The sequence below is a fragment of the Pleurodeles waltl genome, chromosome 4_1 (assembly GCF_031143425.1).
Source record: "Pleurodeles waltl isolate 20211129_DDA chromosome 4_1, aPleWal1.hap1.20221129, whole genome shotgun sequence".
Classification (NCBI taxonomy): domain Eukaryota; kingdom Metazoa; phylum Chordata; class Amphibia; order Caudata; family Salamandridae; genus Pleurodeles; species Pleurodeles waltl.
Genome location: NC_090442.1, coordinates 195,928,670 through 195,946,261, shown reverse-complemented (window position 1 = coordinate 195,946,261; position 17,592 = coordinate 195,928,670). Strand labels below are relative to the sequence as shown.

General features: G+C 43.4%; 1 protein-coding gene across 5 annotated transcripts in view; it reads left to right on the top strand.

Annotated features, from left to right (window-relative positions):
• Nucleotides 1–17,592, top strand: part of ADIPOR2 (adiponectin receptor 2) — a 311,375-nt gene that overhangs the window by 273,698 nt on the left and 20,085 nt on the right. The window lies entirely within an intron of this gene.

Below are 17,592 nucleotides of genomic sequence, written 5' to 3'. Positions count from 1 at the left end.
GTATTCACAAAATGCCTAGCAGTAGTAGCTGCACACATCAGAAGGCAGCAAATACACGTATTCCCGTACCTAGACGATTGGCTAATCAAGACCAACTCCCTAACAAAGTGTTCACAACACACAGATTATGTCATACAAACCCTCTACAAACTCGGTTTCTCCATCAACTACACAAAATCTCACATTCTGCCGTTCAAAACACAGCAATACTTAGGAGCGACAATCAACACAACAAAGGGAATAGCCACTCCAAGTCCACAAAGGGTTCAAAATTTTCACAAGGTTATACAAGCCATGTATCCAACACAAAAGATACAGGCAAAGACGGTATTAAAACTCCTAGGCATGATGTCCTCATGCATAGCCATTGTCCCAAACGCAAGACTGCACATGAGGCCCTTACAACAGTGCCTAGCATCACAGTGGTCACATGCACAGGGTCACCTTCTAGATCTGGTGTTGATAGACCGCCAAACATACATCTCGCTTCTATGGTGGAACAGTATAAATTTAAACAAAGGGCGGCCTTTCCAAGACCCAGTGCCACAATACGTGTTAACAACAGATGCTTCCATGACAGGGTGGGGAGCACACCTCAATCAACACAGCATCCAAGGACAATGGGACGTACATCAAACAAAACTGCATATAAATCACCTCGAATTGTTAGCAGTATTCCTAGCGTTGAAAGCATTTCAACCCATCATAACCCACAAATACATTCTTGTCAAAACAGACAACATGACAACAATGTATTATCTAAACAAACAGGGGGGAACACACTCGACACAGCTGTGCCTCCTGGCACAAAAGATATGGCAATGGGCAATTCACAACCACATTCGCCTAATAGCACAATTTATTCCAGGGATCCAAAATCAACTAGCAGACAATCTCTCTCGAGATCACCAACAGGTCCACGAATGGGAGATTCACCCCCAAATTCTAAACACTTACTTCAAAATTTGGGGGACACCTCAAATAGACCTATTTGCAACAAAGGAGAACGCAAAATGCCAAACCTTCGCATCCAGGTACCCACACAGGCAGTCTCAAGGCAATGCTCTATGGATGAACTGGTCAGGGATATTTGCGTACGCTTTTCCCCCTCTCCCTCTCCTTCCATATCTAGTAAACAAATTGAGTCAAAACAAACTCAAACTCATACTAATAGCACCAACATGGGCAAGACAACCTTGGTACACTACACTACTAGACCTGCCAGTAGTACCCCATGTCAGGTTGCCCAACAGACCAGATCTGTTAACACAACACAAACAACAGATCAGGCATCCAAACCCAGCATCGCTGAATCTAGCAATCTGGCTCCTGAGATCCTAGAATTCGGACATTTAAACCTCACCCAAGAATGTATGGAAGTCATAAAACAAGCTAGAAGACCATCCACTAGACACTGCTATGCAAGCAAATGGAAAAGATTTGTTTGCTACTGCCATAATAATCAAGTTCAACCATTACATGCATCTCCAAAGGATGTAGTGGGATACTTACTACATTTACAGAAATCAAATCTAGCCTTCTCTTCCATAAAGATACACCTCGCAGCAATATCTGCATACCTGCAGATTACCCAATCAACTTCACTATTTAGGATACCTGTCATTAAAGCGTTTATGGAAGGCCTAAAAAGAATTATACCACCAAGAACACCACCTGTTCCTTCATGGAACCTCAACATCGTCTTAACAAGACTCATGGGCCCACCTTTTGAACCCATGCACTCATGCGAAATGCAATTCTTAACGTGGAAGGTTGCATTTCTCATTGCCATCACATCTCTAAGAAGGGTAAGTGAAATTCAGGCGTTTACTATACAAGAACCTTTTATTCAAATACACAAAAATAAAGTAGTCCTAAGAACCAATCCAAAATTTTTACCAAAAGTTATTTCGCCGTCCCACTTAAATCAAACGGTAGAACTACCAGTGTTCTTCCCACAGCCAGACTCAGTAGCTGAAAGGGCACTACATACATTAGACATCAGAAGAGCACTAATGTACTACATTGACAGAACAAAAGAAATTAGGAAAACAAAACAACTGTTTATTGCATTTCAAAAACCTCATACAGGAAACCCAATATCAAAACAGGGTATAGCCAGATGGATAGTTAAGTGCATCCAAACCTGCTACCTTAAAGCAAAGAGAGAACTGCCCATTACACCAAGGGCACATTCAACCAGAAAGAAAGGCGCTACCATGGCCTTCCTAGGAAACATTCCAATGAACGAGATATGTAAGGCAGCCACATGGTCTACGCCTCACACATTTACTAAGCAGTACTGTGTAGACGTGCTATCCGCACAACAAGCCACAGTAGGTCAAGCCGTACTAAGAACTTTATTTCAGACTACTTCCACTCCTACAGGCTGAGCCACCGCTTTTGGGGAGATAACTGCTTACTAGTCTATGCACAACATGTGTATCTGCAGCTACACATGCCACTGAACTGAAAATGTCACTTACCCAGTGTACATCTGTTTGTGGCATTAGTCGCTGCAGATTTACATGTGCCCACCCGCCTCCCCGGGAGCCTGTAGCCGTTTGGAAGTTATCTTCAACATTTGTACATTTGTAAATATATTACTTAAACCTTAGTTGGTACATACTTATTCATTCCATTGCATGGGCACTATTACTAACATACACAACTCCTACCTCACCCTCTGCGGGGAAAACAATCTAACATGGAGTCGACGCCCATGCGCAATGGAACAAAGGAGGAGGAGTCCCTCGGTCTCGGGACTCGAAAAGACTTTTCGAACAAAAACAACTTGTAACACTCCGACCCAACACCAGACGGCAGACTATGCACAACATGTGAATCTGCAGCGACTAATGCCACGAACAGATGTACACTGGGTAAGTGACATTTTCATTATTGACTGACCTCCCTTCTAACTTGCTAACACTCTCTTATTTGATACTTCACTTATCTACAAACCTGCCCACTAACTTACTTGCTTACTCACCTATTCACTAATCCTGTCACTTGATTACCTGCTTATTATCTCACTGTATTACAAAATTGCCTATCCAGTCATAAAGTTTAACTCACTCACTTATTTGCAATGCTCACCACTGGCTCAGTCATTCAGACACTTACTCTTTAACTCCCTTAGCCCACTGCTTCACTTACATCATCACATGCTCAATCCTTTATTCGCTTGGACAGTCACTTGCTCATTCAGTCAATTATCATTCCTTCACTCACTGCTTAACTCGCTAACACACGTCTTCATTCAAATGCAGTTCTATCAATATTATAATTATTCAACTGTTTTGAATTGCAAAGTGGAGACTTTGCGCGAAGCAATACAGTATGTATTTACCCTTAGTTTTTCGTTTCTATTTTTGAGTATCTTGTGGATGCTTGTGCTGTGATCTGTCTGTAATCACCCGGTGGAACGCACTGAGGGGGCTTTCCTTAATGGAAAGTACTATTTGACTCCATTGTAGCTTATATGGGGGAGAGGATTGCCACCGTCACTCATCTGGAAGACTTGGAAAAGTGCACACTGCCTTGTCTGACAAGGCTTCCGAGTGTACGCCATGGTCTGTCTTGAAGGGTCTGTCGGGTGGAGTTGGCAGCCTGGGATCTGGCTTGTGGAAGGGCCTGTGAGCTGGAACTTCTGCAGCTAGCCCTGCCTCCCCTGATCACGGCATGAAGCAGTGTAGTACTTGCAGTTATGCTTTTATAAATTGAAAACCAGCGTGATTTACTCTAACACAGTGACTGATGTAGTGAAACTTGACACACAGGAAGAGCGGTCCTGAAAGGCTTTGTTGTTTCATTTCCAGTCTTTAATATAATGAACAACTGCATAAACGCCTAATGACATTTCAAAGACAAAGTCCCTTGGCTTGCATTTTTGGTCGCCACTGGATTAGCTACCATCAGAAGCGAGTGGAGGCACCATAGGAGCTCAAGTAGAATTTACCAGCAGATAAATTAAGTCTCGAGATGTGCTGTGGGCCGCACTTCTGCGAGGACCGACCATGCTGTTGCTGTGTACTACACAAGAGGCCCAGCAGCACTTCAAACCACAACACTGCATTAGGAATGAAGTCCAAACAAAAGGTATTGGACGCCAGAAGGTTTCCATCACTTGAACAATACCAGTGAAGGGGACGATGAAATCCAGCCAGCAGCCTTAACTCTAGGTAGTGCTGTAACTCCCCCATTTGCGGAAGTTAGCTCACTCTGGCCACTAGGACATTGTGGCCCACAATAAAGGTGGGCTGCCGCCAGCGTTATGGCTGTTCTGAATTGGCTGTGGATTCAACTCCCCACCCCGCTCTAGTAAACACCAAGCTGGGCCTCAGATGGGCCCAGACAGGTACGCGAAACAGAAATCTGTGCAGATGACTCAAAAGTAACTCCATTTGAAGCAGGGCAGACTGGGTCACCTGGCCCTCAGAGTCCAATGCCACTGCAAAATCTGCCCCCTCATAGGCATCTCGCTGCATATCCGGCTTACACACACTCGCTGGCAAATAAATAGGTTCTGCTGTGGATGCTCTCTATTGAGGAAGAAACGTTTTATCGTGTTTCAGTCTTTTTGAACAGCTACCCAGTGGGAAAAACATTCTCCTTTAATCTCGCACACGGAGAAGGGTGCAGTGAAAAGAAAGCAATGAGGTACTTCTTTAAATCGCCGTGGATCGCAGCTTCTTGAATTAGTTCACTCAATCATGCCAGTTAGAAGCTGCTGGGGAACACATGAGCCTACTCTTTTTAGGTCTCCCCTGTACGACATCATAAGCTGTCCGCTTCGAAAAGATCCCTGGCGAACTTACACTCGGCTCAGAGCCCATTATTGTCACGCGGGTATTCTTTGCTTTTTATTCAGTGGCTTGTTGCCATGACCTGCCGCTTCATCGTCTCTTCTGGGATCCAGCTTGCTGGGTGTGTCACCGCCCCCGCTCTTAGTTTTTAACCAACCCAGGGATAGGTTTTTTTCCATTTTCTTTTGTCTGGACTATAGTTTGTCTTGTTTTAATGCGCCAAAGGAAGTCGGATTGAGCGACCAATCCGACTTCCCTACTGAGTTTGATATAGTAGGTCACATTCAGGTCCTGCAACGGGTCAAAGAGGACGCCTGAAAGAGATGCTAGCCTTTTCAATTCTGGCTGATGTGACTGGCATTTCTTTGGCAGTCAACAGTTTTAATCGTTGGACTATTAATGCACTTCACTCCCTAGCCCCTTTGAATATTTTCAATATTAAGCACAAAACCCCATCTGCTGAATGGTATATGGCTGGATTCAGAGACTTAAAGCAACGTTGCAAGTGGCTTGAGCACACCTGGAGGTGCTCTTGGTCGGAAGAAGTCAAGCACATCTACAAAACAGCACTGAAATGTTCTCAATCGCATTCACAGCAGTTATGATTTATTTAACAGAAATCCTTTATATAGTCAGGGATTTCTTCAAACCCTTGACGAGTACCCAGCGCATCACCCCCTTGCTAGACATTTGTTCTGCTCTATTTGAGTTCTTCCTCGACAAAAGTAGCAAAGTATACACTCATTTTCATCCCATGCCCTTGCTTATTCTCTTCCGGTTATTAATCAGCCATCAGTTTTGGCCAGTGGGGCCTCTCTTTCCAAGTCTGCTCCGACTGACTTGAAAACAGCAGATATGCAATCTACCAAATCTGATTTTTCCAGACAGAATTTACCCATATTGCATGTTTTTCATCTGCCCAAACCAGATTTGTTCAGTTTTTTTCATCTGCCTCAACCAAATTTGCTCATTTACCTTGTCACCATTAAAATTCCAAGAGAGGACTCATGAAGCGGTACTACCTTTGCTTAAGAACATTTCTTCGGACCCTGAAGTCCTCTCAACTCTAGACTCACATCCCTGTTACTTTCCCATGTGAACGTACTGAGAAAGTTGGTTCATTTACAACTTTCTGCCTTCTAGAAAAACCTATTGGATTACTCCCATTCATTTGCAGGACCACCTACAGCACAGAAACGGCTCTGTTGGCAGGCACTGAGGACATTTGCCAGATTTTGTAACAGGGCGTTTCTGCTGGTGGTATTTGACACCATCTCATATTCCATCCTTCTCATATGTCTGCCTGGTTGTGGCATTTGCCTGAACTCTCTCAAAAATGGATGATATCTTTTATCTCAGATATCCTGCACTGTTCTGCTCTCCCTGTTCCACTTAAACACCTCTCATATAGTTTGCGAGGTACTCTGAACCTGACCCTCTTTAACATTTATATGGCCCCTTGTATTATCAGATCTCCCAGTTTTGAAATAGTCTCCTACGCTGATGACTCACAGCTGATTATTTCCATCTTTAGTAACATTTCCAATACCAAAGCTAATTTGAACTCTTTCATGCTTCAGGTAGCCAACTCGATGTAAAGTAAAAGCCTTAAACTAAATGGCGCCAAAGTGGAGGTAATTATATTTGGAAAATCAACAGCCTATAGGTTGGAAGATTAGTGGCCTAAAGATCTTGGAGCAGCCTACCAAATCTTCCAGAAGCAGGTCACATCAGTGTCAGCATTTTGCTTTGCCATCTTAAAGGTGTTATGCAAGGTGTTCTCCATTAAGACACGTTAGATGATAATCCGAAGCCCTGGCTACCAGCAGACTGGTTTACGGTAATGTCCTTTATGCGGGCATCCCTGACTGACTTATCATGGAGGAATAAATGACACCATTTTGAATTTGTGATGTGCTGTGGTCCTTCTTGTATTATTCTAACAACTGTGGACTCTTATGGGCTCACAGCTAACACAACCTGTGGCTGGGTGTAACACTGCTTGGGCACTCTTTTGAACATTATTCGGAACTTGATGAAGAAATATTTCGGATCTAACTTGTAGCACATACTTTGGAAGTGCGCACCACTTATACACAGCCACAATCTGCTTTCATTGTAATCATTAATGGCTGAGGGAGAGGTGAAATCCTTGTCACCAACATCACTTTCTCCCAGCACCTCTGTGACAACCTATCCAACTTCTTCCAGATCCAAATCGCTAACATCTACAGCAACTTCGCACACCAGTCCAACCCTAGAGAACTAGTTGCTGACCGTCCCACTACCAGCCAAGACAACCACCTGACCGAATGGACAACCCTCACCAGAAACAACACAGCCGCAACCATGCGGACAATCCAATCAGGGGCTCTAACGGACCCATGCTTCCAACACATTTACAACCAGGTAACATCAGTAATCAGCATTACCCTGACCCACCTCCATCACATCTGCCACTTTCCTAGATGAATGGAAACTTGCAGAAATCAAATTAGGAACTTCCGACCCATCTCCCTGCTCCCCAATCCAGCTAAAGAGATTGAGAAAGCCATCAACAAGCAACTCTCAACCCACCTCAAACTTCACTCTTGCTAGACAACACTGAACCGGGATTCCAAAAGAGCCACAGCACAAAAATGGCACTCATTGTGGCCACCGATAACATTTGAATTATCATGGACTGATGAAAAACAGCATACCTCCTCCCGCTTAGCCCTCATCCTGCTCGACCACTCTGCGGCCTTCAACACTGTCTCTCTTAACACCCTCATCATAAAACTCCAGAAGATGGGCATACAAGGCTCGGCTCTCAAATGGATCTGTTCCTTCCGCCCTTGAAGACTGAAAGGAACAGGCTGCCACCCTTCACATCAGAGACCAAGAAATTGACATGAGGAGTCCCTTAGGGATCGTCCCTCAGCCCCACCCTTTTCAACATATACATGACACTGCTTGCCAATATCATCTGACCACAAGACATCACTGCCCTCTCCTTCGCCGATGACACTCAATTCATCCTTTCTCTGATGAGCAAAACAACCACTGCCAGAACCAACTGCACCAAGTGCATTACCATGGTACAAGAGTGGATGCAAGCCAACCGCCTGGAGCTCAACTCTCCCAAGACGGATTTACTTGTCTTTGGCAACAAGACCTCCCCATGGGACGTCACCTGGAGGCCGTTGGAGCTAGGACCAACACCCTCAGGCTACGCAAGAGTCCTAGGGATCGTCCTAGAGGACTTGCTCAACATGACGGCTCAAATCAATACAGTGTGCACCGCCTGCTTCCACGTCTTACATATGCTGAGAAAAATCTTCAAATTATTGCCTCAGAACACCAGGCTGGCCATCACGCAAGCACTCCTCATTAGCATTCTGGACTACAGCAACACTCTTTACTCCAGAATCTCCAAACAACTCCTACACAGACTCCAGACCATCCAGAACATCGCTCCAAGTCTCATACTCGACCTCCTACACCGCACCCACATCACACCACCTCAAGAAGCTTCACTGGCTCCCCATTCACAAGCGCAGCCAATTGCCAATTCACACTTCTCACACACATATACAAATCCCTGCACAACACAGGACCAGAATACCTGAACATCCGCATACACTTTCATCAATCAACCAGACACCTACACTCTGCTTGTTGTATGGGTTGTATATAGTTGCGCGTGATCCGCGCATGTGAGAATGGCGTCAAAGGAAGAATGTGAGCGTGAGTTGGAATGTGGTGACCGAGCTGGAGCTGAACAGGAAAGGATTACAGATGTGCTGCTGGAGATGTTGGGGCTGTATTATTATATAAATGAGACAATAAATCATAAAAGAAATACATATGGCTGGAGATTCATTACTACAAATTTGGCGACGAGCTGGAGACACCGTCTCAACACACGTAATTAGCCCCAACGTCTTGAAGCGCTGAGTGCGAAGAAACCTTATCGTTGAGGGGCTCGTGCAAATGATTGACGAAGGAATGGACATTTGATCATACGGTCTATTTCAGGAGAAAAGACCTACCAAATACGAACAACTGTCCAAGCCTTTCGGTTGGTATCTGGAAGCCGGCTAATGCGTTTTATCAGCTTGCATGAGTGAGGCTCCCATTTGGCATATCTGTTTCCTTGGTTACCGGAGCTGTGTGAAAGCGCGTACAGCCTTACTGGTTATCGTAGCTGTGTGGGCTTCGTCTCTAATACTGCCAGGCTGCTAGAACACTGACTGTGTGATAATTTTGGCGGTCATATTGGGAATTTCTTCTGTGTACAATGGCTCAACTTATTTCAACATTGTAGTTTTTGTGTTACAACTGGACTATTGTTTTTTTGTTTTCGACATTGAACATGTGTGCTTATTTTGTCACTCTTTGAGCCATATTTGAGGGGTGAAACTCCTTTTTCTAACCTACTAGTGCCACTGTACTTTGGTGGTTGCTATTTTTCTCTGCCATGGCTTCAAATAGCTCATTGAATTTGCCTCCTCCTCAGCCATTTCAACCTTTAGTAGGTGACAATGCAAGCAAGTGGCAAGAATGGAAAGAGTATTTCCTAAATGATATTGCTATTTGTGATGAAGAGGGCGATTTCACACCTACAAAGAAGAAAAAAATCCTTTTACATTGTATGGGCTCACAAGGTTTAAAAATTGATAATCGCATTGAAAAAAAAACCCGCCCAAAAGGCCAAGGTGATGTTTTCTCTAATGCTATGGAGGATTTGGACAGATACTATACACCTACAGTGTGTGTTGCAATTGATAGATATAAATTCTATTATAGGAAACAATTGAAAGAAGAATCCATCGAGGAATATGTATCGGCTTTAAAAGATTTGGCTTTGACTTGTAGATCCGGGTCACTGCATGATGAAATGATCAGAGACCAAATTGTTATGCATGCAGCCAATCCATCTATACAAGACTGTTTGTGGGCAAAAGGAGAAGCACCCTTATCTGAGGTTGTGAAAGTTGTAAGGAAAGCAGAGTTAACTGGAAGATGTGCCAAAGCAGTGCTTTCTGAAAAGAAAGAGGAGAAGGAAGCTATGGAACAGATTAATAAAGTTAAAAGCGGAAGGAAAAGTTCAAACTATGTACGGGAAATTCCTAAGTCAAAAGATAACCTCGTCAAGAGGCAATTAAAGAAAGCTGAGGCTAAGAGTGACAAATCCATGATTAAGTGTTATAGATGTGGATTTATGGGTCACTACGCTAATGACAAGAAGTGTCCGGCGCGGAACCAAAAATGTTCAGAATGCGGTTTGGTTGGACATTTCGGAAGAGTATGCAAGAAGAAAAAAGAAAAATCCATTAAGTTGTTGGAGAAAGACTCCAATTCGGATTCATCTACGTCTGATGATGACAATATAAATATGTGTGTATTCAATGTGAGAGATCAATTGGATGAGGAACAAAAACTGAAATGTAATTTATCCATAGAGGGAATTGTTAGTGTGGTTGCTGATTCTGGATCTCACTACACTATTGTCAGCCAAGCGGTGTGCAGAGATAAATTAGAACCGAAATTGAAAAAGATGCTGGTACCTTCGGACATAGCTCCAAGAAGTTTTACTGGAGAACCTATAGACATCTTGGGGTATAGGATTGTACGTTGTTTGTTTAAGGACAGAGAGGCTGAATGTAAATTGTATGTGTCAAAGTCGAGGCCATCAGTATTGGGATGGTGGGACCAAGCCAAGCTTGGTATTATTCTTAATCCGTGTAGTCCTGAACCAGTGTCTGTGGTGCAAGAAGAGATTTGGGATTCTAATACTATCAAAGCTAAATATCCCAGGGTATTTGTGGGTGGTATTGGCAAACATTTACGGATTTCCAACACAGAATAGTTTTAAAGCATAATGCCGTACCAGTGACACACAAAGCTAGGAATATACCTTTGGGTATTAGAGATGAAATGTACAAAGAATTAGAAAAATTGATGCAAGCAGGTGTCATTGAACAGGTGGACTCTTTGGATTGGGTGTCGCCTTTGATTGTGGTGAAGAAGGCCAATGGTTAGTTGAGATTATGTGTTGATCTGAGAGATTTGAATAAGAACATTATGGTGGACCAATTTCCGCTACCAAGAATTAACAAAATGATTGCACGTACGAAAGGAATGAGTTGGTTCACCACGATTGATCTAACCTCATCTTACCATCAGGTTGTTTTACATTCGGAAAGTCGAAGACTTACTGAATTTATCACTCCTTATGGTTGCTACCAGTTTACTAGGGTACCTTTTGGATTGGCATCAGAATATAAATTTACAAGAGTCCCAAGGGGAGGAAGCAGGAAGTGGTGCAAAGTCCTGTAATGTAATTAGTAAATATGGAAGAGTGAGAATGAGGTCTAAAATGTTGAGATTATGAATGTGACATTTAGATATTTCCATGATTACTTTAGAAATGGCTTTGTATTTTCATGATTAGTGCATTACATTTTTTTTGTTTTCCTTAGTAAACTGTTAGGGTAGTAACACAAACTTTTAGTTATAATTCAATTGCATTATTATGAGGGGGGAAATGTGTTGTATGGGTTGTATATAGTTGCGCTCGATCCGCGCCAAAGGAAGAATGTGAGCCTGAGTTGGAATGTGGTGTGTGGTGACAGAGCTGGAGCTGAACAGGAAAGGATTACAGATGTGCTGCTGGAGATGTTGGGGCTGTATTATTCTTATATAAATGAGACAATAAATCATAAAAGAAATACATACGGCTGGAGATTCATTACTACACTGCCTCGCTCGCACACATTCCCCACATCCGCCAAATCAAAACTGGAGGTCACTCATTCTCCTGCATCACACCAAAGATATGGAACAATAATCCTCTACAACTTAGTGTATCCTCCTCGCTTCTTGAGTTCCACAGGAAGCTGAAGCTGAAGACTTGGCTCTACGAATAAGGACCATGGGGACCACAAACCACATTCTTGCACAAGCACCCGGATAATCTCTCTCTTGTGATTAGTGCACTATACAAATCAATATAACATAACTGCAGGTCACACCAGTTTGGCCGCATGGGAGACTGAGATCAGTACCTACATATTCTAGTTTCAACATAACTTACCATATAGGTCACATTTTGTAACTCTATTTGTTATTTCCTTTACTTCCTCCTTCAACCACCACTCCTCCTTCCTTCCCATTTTGCCTTCATTTTCTTCCATACCCTTACTTTCTTAATGCTTTCCTTCCCTTAACTTCATCTCTATTTCCTCTCTTCCTCCATTCACTCCTTGGCCTGTCCCTTTCATCCTTTTCTTCCTTTCCTCCCTCCACTCCTTGTTCTTTAAGCTCTATTCTTAATACTGTATTTAGTGATTTCTTACTTTCCACCCCTCCCCTCTTTTTTCCTTTCTTTATTCTTTTTTGCCCACTTGTGATCGTTCACCTTTGCCTCTTCTTGCACTTTGGCAGAAAGGAGCGCTGTAAAGTAGCAGAAGAGGGTGCAGCAGCAGGTACATGTTAGCTGTTTCAAATCTAATGTTATTCATAGCAAGCTGTCCACTTTTCCCCATTACCACCGACATTATAGACCCAAAAGCCATATGTGTTTTCCTTTCTTATTTTATTTAGAAGGCTGGTGAGAGTAATGTTCAGTTACGTTCTGGAAGTGTTTTGGATCGCATATCTTATCATCAGCTTAATCATAATTAATGGAATATGTCCTATTCATCTGTGTCCTGGAGTGAAGTCAGTATAGCAAAATCACAAAAAAAAATGATGAATGCAGTATTGAAACTTTTCAGTCACTCACCCCCAGTCACAGGTCTGGGTTTAATCCATTGTTATTCTGCTCGGCACATCACCGTAGTGTGGACCCAGCCATATGCAAATCTGTCTTGATCATGCTTCCCGTGGGAGCAGCCCAGCCCGAACTGCCAAGATAGGTCCTCCCTGGACCGTAAATAAGCATCCTGGGGCCGGTTTTTCAGGGTATCACCTATCATCAGCTGGGCTAGCTTGAATCCAGTGGCGCAGCGAGCAAGGGACCCACGTCTGGGTAAACCCTAGCCACCTATGGCGCACATAGAAACCTCCAGACTACGGTGGACCTCCTGCATTTGCTGGGGTTCACTATCAACATGCCAAAGTGACACCTGACTCTTCTCAGAGGTTCCCTTTCATTGGAGCCATTCATAACCCAGTGCATTTCCGTGCCTGCCGGACAACACTAACACCATGTGGTATTGCAACAAGAAGGACGGAGTGGGGTCATGGACCCTGTGCCAGTGTTGGACTTGGCTGGAATGTCACGACATTTTCCTGGTCATGCAGCACCTGTCGGGAGCTCTAAACATTAGGACGGACAAACTCAGTTGTCGATGCCTCAAAACCCATGAATGGCGTCTGCATCCGGAGATGGATAAAGGTCTTTTTTAGGACTGGGGACAATCTTGACTAAATCTATTGTCCACCACGGAGAACACTCAATGTCAGCAGTTTTGCACACTGGAGTTTTAAAGCGGCTCTCACTCGAAGATTTCCAACAAAGCTGGTATACAGAACTCCTAAATGCCTTCCCGCCAATACCTCTCCTTCCCTGAGTCCTGAAAAAAAATGAGAACTGACCGGGCTCAAGTCAGCCTGATGGCTTCAGATTGGGTGAGGAGAGTATGATATCCAGAACTCCCGAGCATGATCATCTGTCCTCCGATCAGACTGCCCTTTTGGGAGGATCTACTGCAGCAACAGGGCAGGGTAGTGCACCTGAACCTGTGCACCCTCCACCTTAATTGCATGGAGATTGAGCCGCAACAGTTGAGGGTCTTCCTGAAGTGTGTGAAATTACGTTGGCCGCCAAGTGCCCATCAACAAACATTTTATATGCCTGCTGTTCGGACAAATTTGTGGTTTGGTGTGCTGAGAAACACGTTGATCCACTTTCTGCACCCCTGTCCAAAGTGTTATTTGTTTTGTCCTTAACCCAGCAAGACTTTGCACAGGGCACAGTTAGGGGGTATCTGTTGGTCATCTCAGTATTCTTGCAGTTGCCAGACCACCCCTCCCTGTTTGTCACCTGTTGTGACATGTTTTCCGCATATGTTTCCTCCCAAACTTTTTGTTATTCCCAACGGGAACTTAATTTGGTTTTATCCTATTTGATGTGGTGTTCCTTTGAACCCATGATTAGTGGTTTTCCCAGACTTCTGACAATCAAGACAGTCTTTTGGTGGTCATCTCATTGGCCAGGAGAGTCACAGGCTGTAGGCTCTTTTTGCTCAATATCTGTACACCAGCTTTTTCCCAGACAAACTGGTTCTCTGACCCTGTGCCACTTTTCTGCCCAGGGTTTGATACCCTTTCACATTGGCCAGAACATCACACTGTCAACTTTCTTTGCTTCACTTCACCCCTCCAGAGAGGAAGCGAGACTTCACTGCACGGACCCTAAAAGGGCACTGACATTTTAAGCCGATCTTACCAAAGAACATCTGGTGGACTGTCATCTCTTTGTAGAGTTCACTAGGACAAAGAAGGCAGTGCAGATTTGGACCATCTCCAGATGGATTATACTTTGCATTAAGATCTGTTGCACATTGGCCCAGAAATAGCTCTCTGATGGCTTGCAAGTTCATTCCACCAGAGCCAAAGCTGTGTCTATTGCATTGCTTGTGGAGTTCCTTCCTGGATATCTGCCAGGCTGCTAATTTTGGCATCCTTCCCATATATCCCAAACACTGCTTCCTTGACAGTCAGAGCAATTGTGATGGGCAGTTTGACTGTTCAGTCCTCCAGTTTTTGGTCTGAGTCAATTTACAGACCCACCTCAAGGGAGGTATTGTTTTGCTGCCTATTCTAAGAGAACATATCTGAGGCTAAAAGTCTCTAAAAAAATGAACACATTACTTACCTTTCGTAATGCCTTATCTGGTAGAGGCTCTACCTAGCTGCAGATTCCTTACTGATCCTTCCATCCCCTCCATTCTGTGAACTGGACTTTACTGCTTAAAAAAGTCCTTCTAGGCTCTTAAAATCTGCACATTGGTCATTCAGCCTTGTGACATGGCACCATGCTTCTGGTGCGGAAACAGTCGCGAAAAGAAACTGTTGTAAGCATGCGAGTGTGGTGCCTGTATAGGCAGTGGGCATGCCACATCTGGCATGGATGACACCTACGACACAGACGTGGAGCGATCCGATGCACACTCATGGGTACTGCTCAATATTTTCTGGATCCAGTCTGATGCCAGGGGAATATTCTAAGATAAGGAATCTGCATATAAATTGCCTAATTTGTCACATGTTCTTCAACTTTGTCTCCTCTTCAGCAGCACTACAAAAGCTGCTTCCCTCCTGAAGGCATGATCGATCCAGACACTAGGATGTCAAGATAGCTCATCAGCTTTACGCCAATTCATTCCTTACTTTTTCATCCCTTCTGTTCTTCATTCACCTATTCCAACTCCCCTTCCTTGCTTCCTTTATTTTTTCTCCCATCCTGGTTACTTATGATTGTGTGAAATTTGGGGTTTGAATCCATGCAGATTAATGTCTCTAAGCCAGGTTTGGACTAGTTGTCCCTTGTTGTTCTTGGAGAATAACAGGCATTCTTTTTTGGCGGTTAAGCTTCAGGTAGATGATGGATATCTCTAGGTGTGATCGAGATGCTGGCAGTATTTGAGCCATTTGACGAGAAGAGTTTATATGAAGTTGCTCATCATATGTTTATATCCGAATTTTGCTATTATCTGTGAGTAGTGCACCAAGCAGCTACATATGGAGGCTAAAGATGATTGGGAACGTTGTTGCACCCTGTAATCCTGGCATGGTCTGTGGGTGGTTGTCTTCTTCGACCCGGAGGTGCCCCTATTAACCAACTGATATTGTTCAGATATGGGAGAGGAGTTTGAGTGAATTGCCTTTTCACTGAATCTCTTACAGTACTTCACAGTATGCATGAGTGTGTCATGGTCAGTGGTGTTCGAGGCAACTGAGAGGATCAGTAATATCAGGAGGCAGGATTCTCCCTGTCTGTTGTCAGGTGGGTGGAATCTGCGATTTGCAAGGTAGCTGTCTTCGTCCTGCAGCATGATCTGGAGCTGGCTTGATATTTGTACAGGAGGTGGTTGGCATTGATTTGATTGTGAAGTTTACATAGACTACTTTTTAGATGACCTTGCCAATGAAAGAAAAATGAGTGCTGGGCTGGTAGTTGGCAAGAGTCTAATGTGGACTTCTACTGGAGTGTAAGGATCTGACCTGTATTGAAAGCTTCAGGGAGGATGGTTTGATGGAGGGTAGTGTTTACAAGGGTGAGTAGGAGCAAAAGAGCCTCTCCAGAGAGGTATTTAAAGAAGGATAACATATAATCCTTGGTGGTGGCTTTAAAGGAGTTAAGCATGTCAGTGGCGAGGTCTTTGAAAGACAGGGTTCTTAATGATGATCATTATCGAATGCAGCACGGAGGAGTGGATGTCGGAGGAGAAGCAGGTTTGGCCTTGCCATATATTTTCTGTATATTTCCATTCAACAAACAGTTGATGGCATTGCACTTGTCCATGTATTATTGGATTGGAGGGTTATGCAGGAGGTTGATGCAGTGAAGTGTCTTCTGCTTTTGTTGGCAGATTCTTTGAATGTGTTCGTATAATACTTGGCTTAACATGCCAAATGACTTCAGTAGGGTGAAATCATCAGTGGTTCTGATTTTCTTTCCTGTTTTCGGGTGGAGGGTTTGTTGTTGAAGAGTTCTTTGGAGCACCAGCGTGCTGAAGGGTTTGCCTTGCACGGTTGTGTTTCAGTTGAGTGGGTTTTCACATGGTTTTCAAGAAATGCATTGATGTTGTCGAGGACAGAATTAATGAAGAGGTGCAAAGCTGGAGATAAGATGCGCCACCTGAAACATGGACTTAACTGGCAACCACGTCTGATTTTTGTTGTTGTTCAACATTGCTACTGCCGGAGCACAAAGGATCCAAGATATCACTTAGCATTTGCATAGCATCAAATACCAGAAAACTGTATTAGTAGCTTCGGTTCCTTTGTGAAAGATACATTGGTGCTCTGTGATGTTTTCTACATACTTCCGAGCGTCATATGTGCATAAAAATGTTTCATGTTTTGGTGTATCACAGCTTATACGTTTAGCTGTGTTCGAATTGTTAATACACCAGCATTATTGATATGTAGAGGAAATTTATAAAATTTGCTTGAAAAAATAGAAATTACCTTTCTTAACGCGTTTACAGAACACCGTAGCACATTTCTAGATGGTTCATTGTGTACACTGGTATTTAAGTATCTGTTGCCCAAAGTTTTGAAAACATACAATGTTAATTTGGATGATGATGATCGCTTAGGACTGTTTGCAAACAAACATTGTGAAGAGAAGAATAATCTTAAAAATATATGTCTGCAAGCAAAAATAAAGTTTCCAAGAGTTAATTTAAAAGACGGTGATTTTACTCCTCATGGTATAACCCTGATTACGTTTGGGTAGATACTAAAACGATAGTGACAGAACAGGTGCTGGGAGTACATGTTTTTGTTTGGGCAGAAGTTGTGTGCTTCCACAAAAAGTGCTTGCCCTCGACACAGCTGTTAGCATTCTGATTATTTATTTATCTAGATGCATGAGTTGGACTTTCAAGGGCACCCGCATGATATTGTAATGCTATTAAAATGTGTTAGAAAACCAGCAAAATTAAAGTTGCTTTTCTCTGGCAGCAGCACAGATGGGAGGAGGGACTTATATGAATGTTAGGTCTGGCTTGACAGTGCAACATTCACCTCACACTTTAACCTACACCACAGTTATTTTACAGTT